This window comes from Triticum aestivum, chromosome 2D (genome assembly GCF_018294505.1).
Source record: "Triticum aestivum cultivar Chinese Spring chromosome 2D, IWGSC CS RefSeq v2.1, whole genome shotgun sequence".
Classification (NCBI taxonomy): Eukaryota; Viridiplantae; Streptophyta; class Magnoliopsida; order Poales; family Poaceae; genus Triticum; species Triticum aestivum.
The window spans coordinates 610,755,207-610,763,373 of NC_057799.1; the positions used below are offsets into that span (position 1 = coordinate 610,755,207).

General features: G+C 44.7%; 1 pseudogene; it reads left to right on the plus strand.

The window, feature by feature from the left end:
• Positions 1–1,405: 1,405 nt before the first annotated feature.
• On the plus strand, positions 1,406–4,584 carry LOC123054939 (L-type lectin-domain containing receptor kinase IX.1-like; annotated as a pseudogene).
• Positions 4,585–8,167: the final 3,583 nt, after the last annotated feature.

Below are 8,167 nucleotides of genomic sequence, written 5' to 3' on the forward strand. Positions count from 1 at the left end.
CAACATCTCGCATGATTGAAATGTGTTTATTCGGCTGTGTCGTACACAGTCAGCCCTCTCGTACCATGTGCGATTGTACAACACATCAAACACAATCGTCCATGCAACCCATCCGCATGATATCATACACGTTTGTGCGCTAGTGAGTGACGCACAAAACCATCACACATAGTAGTTTATAAAGTAGGCGATTTTTTCATCACACGCAGAGGGTGCAATAAGAGGGGCTTAATAATACTCCCTTTGTCTTTAATTACTCGTTTGTATTTAGACACATTTTAGTGTTAGATAAATTTAAGACAAGTAATTTGGGACGGAGGTATGATTCTGCACCGATGAGGGACGCACACGGCTACAACCAATCGCTGTCGGACAAGTGGATTCACGTAGCGATGCTTGCAGCAACAACGACAACGGCGAGAACAACACGGTGATCTATGGTACTGTGCGGTAATTGGTCGATGTCAAGGCTAGCGTCCCCAATGAGGAAGAGAGAGTCTAAAGTCAGTGTCAAGGTCGGCGTCCCCAGTGAGGAAGATAGAGTCTGAAGTCGATGTCAAGGTCGGCGTCCCCAATGAGGAAGAAGAGAGAGTCGTAATCAGAAGTGGTGGGCCATGCGAAGGGAAATACTACCAATGACGCCAAACTAGTAACTACGAGCTGATGGTACTCGATGTAATGCGCTGTCGTTGCCCTATAGGTGGCCAAACAATGGTCTAGTCTAAGTCTTCTGCCAAGGGGAAATATCAGGTGCTCTCATTCTTGGGGTACTCCCAATGCTCCAACTAAAAAAACAATTTTAAGTATTTCAAAAAATTCTAGAAAAAAATATGAATGTTCACAAGAAATGTAACTACAACTTCTAAAAATTTCAGATCCAAACTCTAAATGAACATTGAGAAACAAAAATATGAAATCCAGCCTGAATAGTGTCATAAAAAGACAAAAACAACATTTGACACTATTCACATCTGAATGTCTTTTTTATCTCAATGTACATTTTGAGTTTGGACCTGAAAGTCTTAGGGGTTGTAGTCATATTCGTTGTGAACATCCATATTTTTTTCAGAATTTTTAAAACAATTAAAATTGGTGTTTTCAATTTGGAGCATGGAAAGCACTTCAAGAACGGGAGGACCTGATATTTCCCCAATGCCCAAGACCAGCCACAAAACATTCCTGTACGTCCAGGGGAAATGGAATTTCCGTTGCCGTATCAACCGGCGCAGTGTTCGCAGCGTATGGACCACGATTCCACGGGCGTGCAGGGTCCAGGCCCTAGTGCAGGTTTTCCATGATGCCACGTCGTAAAAGATGAGAGTTCTTGACCACGACCTTGCTTTCCTCCAAACATAAAAACAAAAGCTTCACAGCCTTGCGATTGCGATAAAACCATGGGCGATGGCATTGCACTCCCAAGTCAAGTCACACCACACCGTTCTCGCTCGGCTCAGGCCTCACGCGCAAACATGAGGGTCTTCGGGCTCCTCGCTTTCGCCGGCTGCGCGGCGCTGCTCGCGGGTGCCGGCGGGCAGCAGGAGGCCGGCGTGCCGTCGATCATCACCCGGGAGAAGTTCGACGCCATGCTGAGCAACCGCAGCAAAGGCAGCTGCGAGGGCGGCGCGTTCTACACCTACGACGCGTTCGTCAAGGCCACGAGCAACTTCCCTGCCTTCGGCAACACCGGCGACGACAAGACCCGCAGACGGGAGCTCGCCGCCTTCTTCGGGCAGACCTCCCAAGAAACCGTCGGTATGATGCGAGATGACGCTTATGCTTTCACTACTCCCTCCGACCTATTTCAATTGTCTTTGAGTTAGTACAACTTTGTACTAAAATTGGACTAACTCAGCAACAATTAATATGCATGGATCGAAGGGTGTAACCTTTTTTTTTTCTGTCACGAGAGAATCCACGGTATGACATGCTATCAGGTTACTGCTTTGTGAAAGAGCAAAATCCAGTGATCACGCCCTACTATGGACGAGGACCAGTACAGCTGACCTAGTAAGAAACATGAAACAGGCTTTTGCCCTGCTTTATTATATACATATATTTTAATAGTATGACACGAACTGTACATCATATCGTTTCGCTATTCTTTTTTAGACATGAATCTAGTGTGAGTTTCATATTAGTAAGTAGGTGTGGCTAGATCTCAGTTGACTGAGACATAAACAAGTCTCGGTCAAGTAACACAAATATAAAAAGAAGATAGACAAAATTAAAAAGAAAATTTGCATGGATTTTCACGTAAGATATCACGAACATAATTGACTCTCAGTTGACTGAGATTTAGTAATCCTAGCAATTACACAGTTCATTGTCACAGCGACTTCAACTACCGACAAGCCGGGGAGGCGTTGGGGCTGGACCTCCTAGACAACCCGGACCTGGTGTCCACGAACCCCGTCGTGGCATTCAGGACGGCAATTTGGTGGTGGATGACGCCTCAGGCGCCCAAACCATCGTGTCACATGTTACGCATGTTTGAATTGAACCAGCGAGACACACGCTAATCCAGTGTCATTCTGCTTGGAATTCTTTCACAGAATCTTCGTCTCCTCGGAACGGAACCGGGCTTCTGACCGGAATCTCTGTAGGTTCTATGTTGTTTTTGCTCGTTTTCGTCACTTTGATCTGTCTCCTCCTACGGCGAAACCGGGCGGAAAACCATCACCGAGCAACGGAGCAAGGGCTATCAGAGGCCGGCTTCTTTGATGACAATCAGAGCATGGAAGAAGACTTCGAGAAAGGAACCGTGCCCAAGCGGTTTTGCTACAGCGACTTGGCCATGGCCACCGACAACTTTTCCAACGATAAGAAGCTCGGACAAGGGTGCTTCGGCTCGGTGTACAAAGGATTCCTCAAGGAACTGGACCTTCACGTGGCCATCAAAAAAGTCTCCAAGGACTCCAAGCAGGGGAGGAAGGAGTATGCCTCTGAGGTGAGGGTCATAAGCCGGCTTCACCACAAGAACCTCGTGGAGCTTATTGGGTGATGCCATGGAGGCCGTGAGTTGCTCCTCATCTACGAGTTGATGCCCAACGGCAGCCTCGACAGGCATATCTACGCTGCCAATAATGCCATTCTTCCATGGTCGGTTAGGTACGCCCACCAGAGAAGAAGCAGCACCTCACTCTGCATATTACTACTCCGTTTTTATTTACTCTGCATATTAGAGTTGTCTGAAATCAAACTTCATAAAGTTTGACCAAGTTTATAGTAAACAATATAAATATTTACCGTAACAATCTATATGATGTGAAAGTACATTTAATAATGAATCTAATGGTATTAATTTGTTATTGTATATATTAATATTTTTGTCTATAAATTTTGTCAAAGTTTATAAAACTTGACTTTGACCAAAGCTAATTCATGGAGTAAATAAAAAAGAAGGGAGTATCACATTGCTTCATTAGCCCTCAGCAGATGATGATTAATGTTGTATATGTTTCTATCTTCAGGCATGAGATTGTGCTCGGGTTAGGATCCGCGCTTCTCTACCTACATCAGGAGTGGGAGCAGTGCGTCCCGCATAGGGACATCAAGCCAAGCAAAACATCATGCTGGATGCGTCCTTCAACACCAAGCTTGGCGACTTCGGTCTCGCCAGGCTGGTCAAACACGGCCGAGGTTCGCTCACCACGGCGCACGCCGGCACAATGGGATACATGGATCCAGAATGCATGATCACTGGCAGGGCCAACGCCGAGTCAGATGTTTACAGCTTCGGCGTTGTCCTCCTGGAGATCGCCTGCGGCAGACGGCCCGTGGCGGTGGTTCAGCAAGAAGAAGAAGAAGAAGAAGAAGAAGAAGAAGAAGAAGAAGAAGATGATGATGATGATGATGAAGATGCGGTCCACCTGGCTCAGTGGGTCTGGAGCTCATATGGAAGAGGGAAGATTCTGGACGCCGCTGACACACGGCTGGGAGAATAATTCGATGCCCGGGAGATGAAGTGTGTGCTGATCGTCAGGCTCTGGTGTGCTCAGCTCGATCTGAAGCTGAGACCGTCTGTCAGGCATGCTCTCAACGTGCTGCGGTTAGAGGCGCCCTTGACTCCCCTCCCCTCAAGGATGCCGGCTGCAAGCTACATGCCACCGATTAGTGGTACAGGGAGTTGCACATCTTCATCGATGGTGACACGCCACATCACCAGCATCATGTGTACATCTTTGGTGGCAGCAACGGCGCGGCCGCCACTCAGTCGAGCTTGACTGAAGCATCTTTGCTGATACGAGACAGACCACACGCTGCTCTGATCGCACCCAGAAAAAAAGTCCAACCGTTTTCCCGTGGAAGTTGAAGTATTTACTATGGAACAAATGCATTTACGTTCTGAAATGCAGTAGGACTCGTTTGTTTTGAACATGCACTCATTGTCTTTAATTACATTATTAGTTGTACCATCAAACCTTTACAAAGGTTTCGTGTTTTAGAATTGAAATACATCATCGGATTTACACAAGTCACAGAGCAAACTCACGTTAGCTATATGTCAACCAGCTGAAAAATGTATTTTGGTCAGTCGATTTTTGAGCCATTGATCTTTTTATCAAGATTCGCGCTCCTTGTTTTTTTGTTGTTGTGTGTGTTGTCATGCTTTGGGCTGAAATTTTTGGCTGACCACTATTGTGGGTCAGTCGATTCCTTATTGGGCTAAAGCCCATTTCGTGTTTCCTTCTATCGCCTCCCCATTCTTCTGTTTGTATGTCTTTTTTTGCTTTTCTATTTTTACTCTGTTTTTATGTGTATTTTGGGACTTTGGGTGAGTGCAAAATGTATACACGCAAGTACTATATAACATGTGTATAAATTGTATTAGTGTGAAAACTGCACTATTATATATTTATTTCTTATACATACTAAAAAAGTGCAAAGTTGTGTGCAAGTTTTTATTTATTCTGTTTCTTCTTAAAGGTTAGTACCAATACCTGCTAACTCACTTTACCACCACTTCTTTTTTGATCCATGTATAGCTGAACTTTTGTTGGCTGATTGTAACTCTAAACTCACTTTACCACCACAACGGCTAAAAGAGGGCAGTAGGGGCAGGATCAGCACCTCCAGATCTGGGGCACCCACAGCTAGTGATGAATCCCCTCTTCTCCTTTGGCTCTGACCGAGCACCCACAGGTTTATGTATAAAAAACTGATTTTTTTTGGTACATAAAAGATGAACATGTTTTCTAAGCGCGTGCGAAATTTCATGGCAATTGGCCATCGGAGGAGTTCTGGACAAAAAATAAAATTCGGTTATGAGAAAGGTTAAAAAGAAATCAATTTGGAGCAATGATTTTCCTTTTTCTGTCCTGAGCTCCTCCGGTGTCAAATCTCCACGAAGTTTTGCACTCCATTAGAAAAACTGTTCGTCTTTTATGTACTATAAAAAGTTCATTTTTTTAATTTTGCTAACTTTTTTTTGTTTTTGCTGTTCACCCAGAGCATCTATTCTTGTGATCATCTATGGATTGCGCTACTTACAAGTTGCAAGTAACCCATCGCGCATCAGATAAGGGTACTTTCAGAGATGCAATCCCCTGCTCGTCTTGACTACTCACAGGTCAGAGCTCCCAGCGCTCGTAGTCTGCGCTGCACATGCGCCCTGCTCCAGCACGCGGCTACTGCTGGCTGCCAACGTAGGAATCGTCTTGGTTTTGCATGGTTGCTCAACGATGACACGCCAAAGACTCGGTAGGAAAGACTCGGCAGCCGAGTCGCGCTGCTGCACTGCACGGCAGCTAGCGCTAGCTGATCGGTCGTCACACTCACACATGCAAGCGATGGTAAATAATAATGTTGGAACTGCCTCTCTATGTAATGATGCTCTGAGTAAATAGCACTGGCGGTCTAAGAACTTGCACTGCGGGTGCATTTTAGTCACACAACTTGCAAACCGGAAAAACCCGTCACAGAACTTGCATTGCGGGTGCAATCAAGTCACACACGCCAGCTGAACCGTGCTGACGCCGGTTTTCTCTGATTTGAGGTCACGCGCGGCGCACGTGACGGCTGTGGACGGCCGCTTTTTTTGCAAATAGACCCCTGAAGTCTCACGCAATGCCGCATTGAAACACTCCTCTGTTTTCTCTCGCCGCCTCTGTTCGTTGCTGATGGGAGAGGAGACAGGCGGCGCTGCGGCGTCATGGAGCTCGTCGGCGGCCAGGGTGCCGGTCCAGATGTTGTTCCATCCGACGGTGGAGTTGCCGGTTCTTCGCACTGAATGGCATGGGGGTCCGACGTACGGTGAGTTTCCCCCTCCCCCTATCCCATCCCCCAGTTTTAGTTAGGGTTTTCTCCTTCATGCAATAGATGAAATACTGGTGGTGCATCTAATTAGTTGTAGGACTGAGATGTACAGGCGTGGTGGAAATTATCCTGGTGAAACTCTTGCAGACGTGGTGGAAATTAACTTGAAAAATGACTGTTTCAAGATGGCCAGAGCATCTGTTTACTCCAAGGTACTGGTTCTGTTTGTTAAACATATCAGAAAAGAGAAGCAAGAGGAGGAAGATGACATTGCAATTAAAGGTTCCCCTGCACTACCTAAAGTTATATTGAGCCCTTTTAGCAAGGAGAAGATTGGGAAGATGAAATCAGAGACAGTGGCAGGTAGTTCAGACAATGCAGCTACTGTAGAGCAACAAGCAGATGCACCTGGTTCAGAGGACCAAGAAAAATCAGATGTGTCAGAAAATTCAGAAGTTTCAGAAGAAGAGTATGATTGTGATTCAGACATTGATCCTACTTGGTACGACAGTGATTATGGAATGGAGGAGGAGGATGATAAGGATTATGATAAGAATGTAGATGATGTTGTGCATGATGCTATGGTTGAGAAGGGCAAAAACATAGGAGCTGAATATAGGCATGTTCCTGGGTCAGTTGATGTTCATGAGGATGATCTGCAACTGCCAGAAGAGGATGACTGGGAGAAAAGACATAAAAGCGACTCTGATGATGAGGAGTACAAGGCTAAGAAAAAGAAGGGGAAACCTATATATAGGTTTAAAACATTCAACCCTGCTGTTGACATGGACAACCCTCAGTTCAAGCTAGGAATGGTATTTGATTCAGTGGAGCTACTTAGGAAAGTTGTAGCACAATATGCAGTAAAGAACAGGGTGCAAATTAAGAAGAAAAGAAAAAACAAGCAAAGGTTTGAGGCTGTGTGTTCAGAGGGTTGCCCTTGGAAGCTTGTGGCTGTCAATGACAACAGGACACAGTCTTTCCTTGTAAAGACTTATGTTGGACAGCACACATGTGAAAAAGTTTGGGATGTAAAGGAACTAACAGCCCCTTTTCTTGCCAATAAATATGTAAAGATGTTCAGAGACAATGACAAGATGTCACTGTCTACCTTTTCAAGAAAAGTTAGGAAGAAATTCAACATGGAAGTTAGCAGGCACAAGCTAGGGAGAGCTAGGAAAGCAACATTGGAAGTTGTGCGTGGGGATGAGGTGAAGCAGTACTCATTGCTTTAGAGATATGCAGATGAACTAAGACATAGCAATCCAGGGTCATCTTTCTATCTGAACCTAGAGAATGGCCTATTTAGTACTTGCTACTTAAGTTTGGCATCTTGTAAATTAGGTTGGCTAAAGGGCTGCATGCCAATCATTTGTATTGATGGCACATTCATAAAGACAAAGTATGGTGGCCAATTACTCACTGTAGTTGGTATTGATGGCAATGACTCAATTTATCCTATTGCAATGGCAGTGGTGGAGACAGAATGTTATGCATCTTTGAACTGGTTCCTTTGTACACTGAAGCAAGACCTCAACATAATTAACACAAGCACAATCACTATCATGAGTGAAAAACAGAAGGTAAATCACTGGTAATGTTCAGTTACTGTTTATATTCAGAGAAAGTAGTGTTACCGTTCAGTTACTGTTCATATTCAGAGAACTAGTGTTACAATTCAGTTACCGTTCATGTTCAGTTACTGTTCATGTTCAGTTACTAGTGTTAAAATTCAGTTACTGTTCATGTTCAATTACTAGTGTTATATTTAGAGAAACTATTGTTAAAGTTCAGTTCATACAAACTAAGATATAACTTGTTTTCTCTATTAGGGGCTAATCAAGGCTGTCAATGAGCAGCTCTGTGACTCAGAGCATAGGTTTTGTGTGAGACACTTGTACCAAAACTTGCA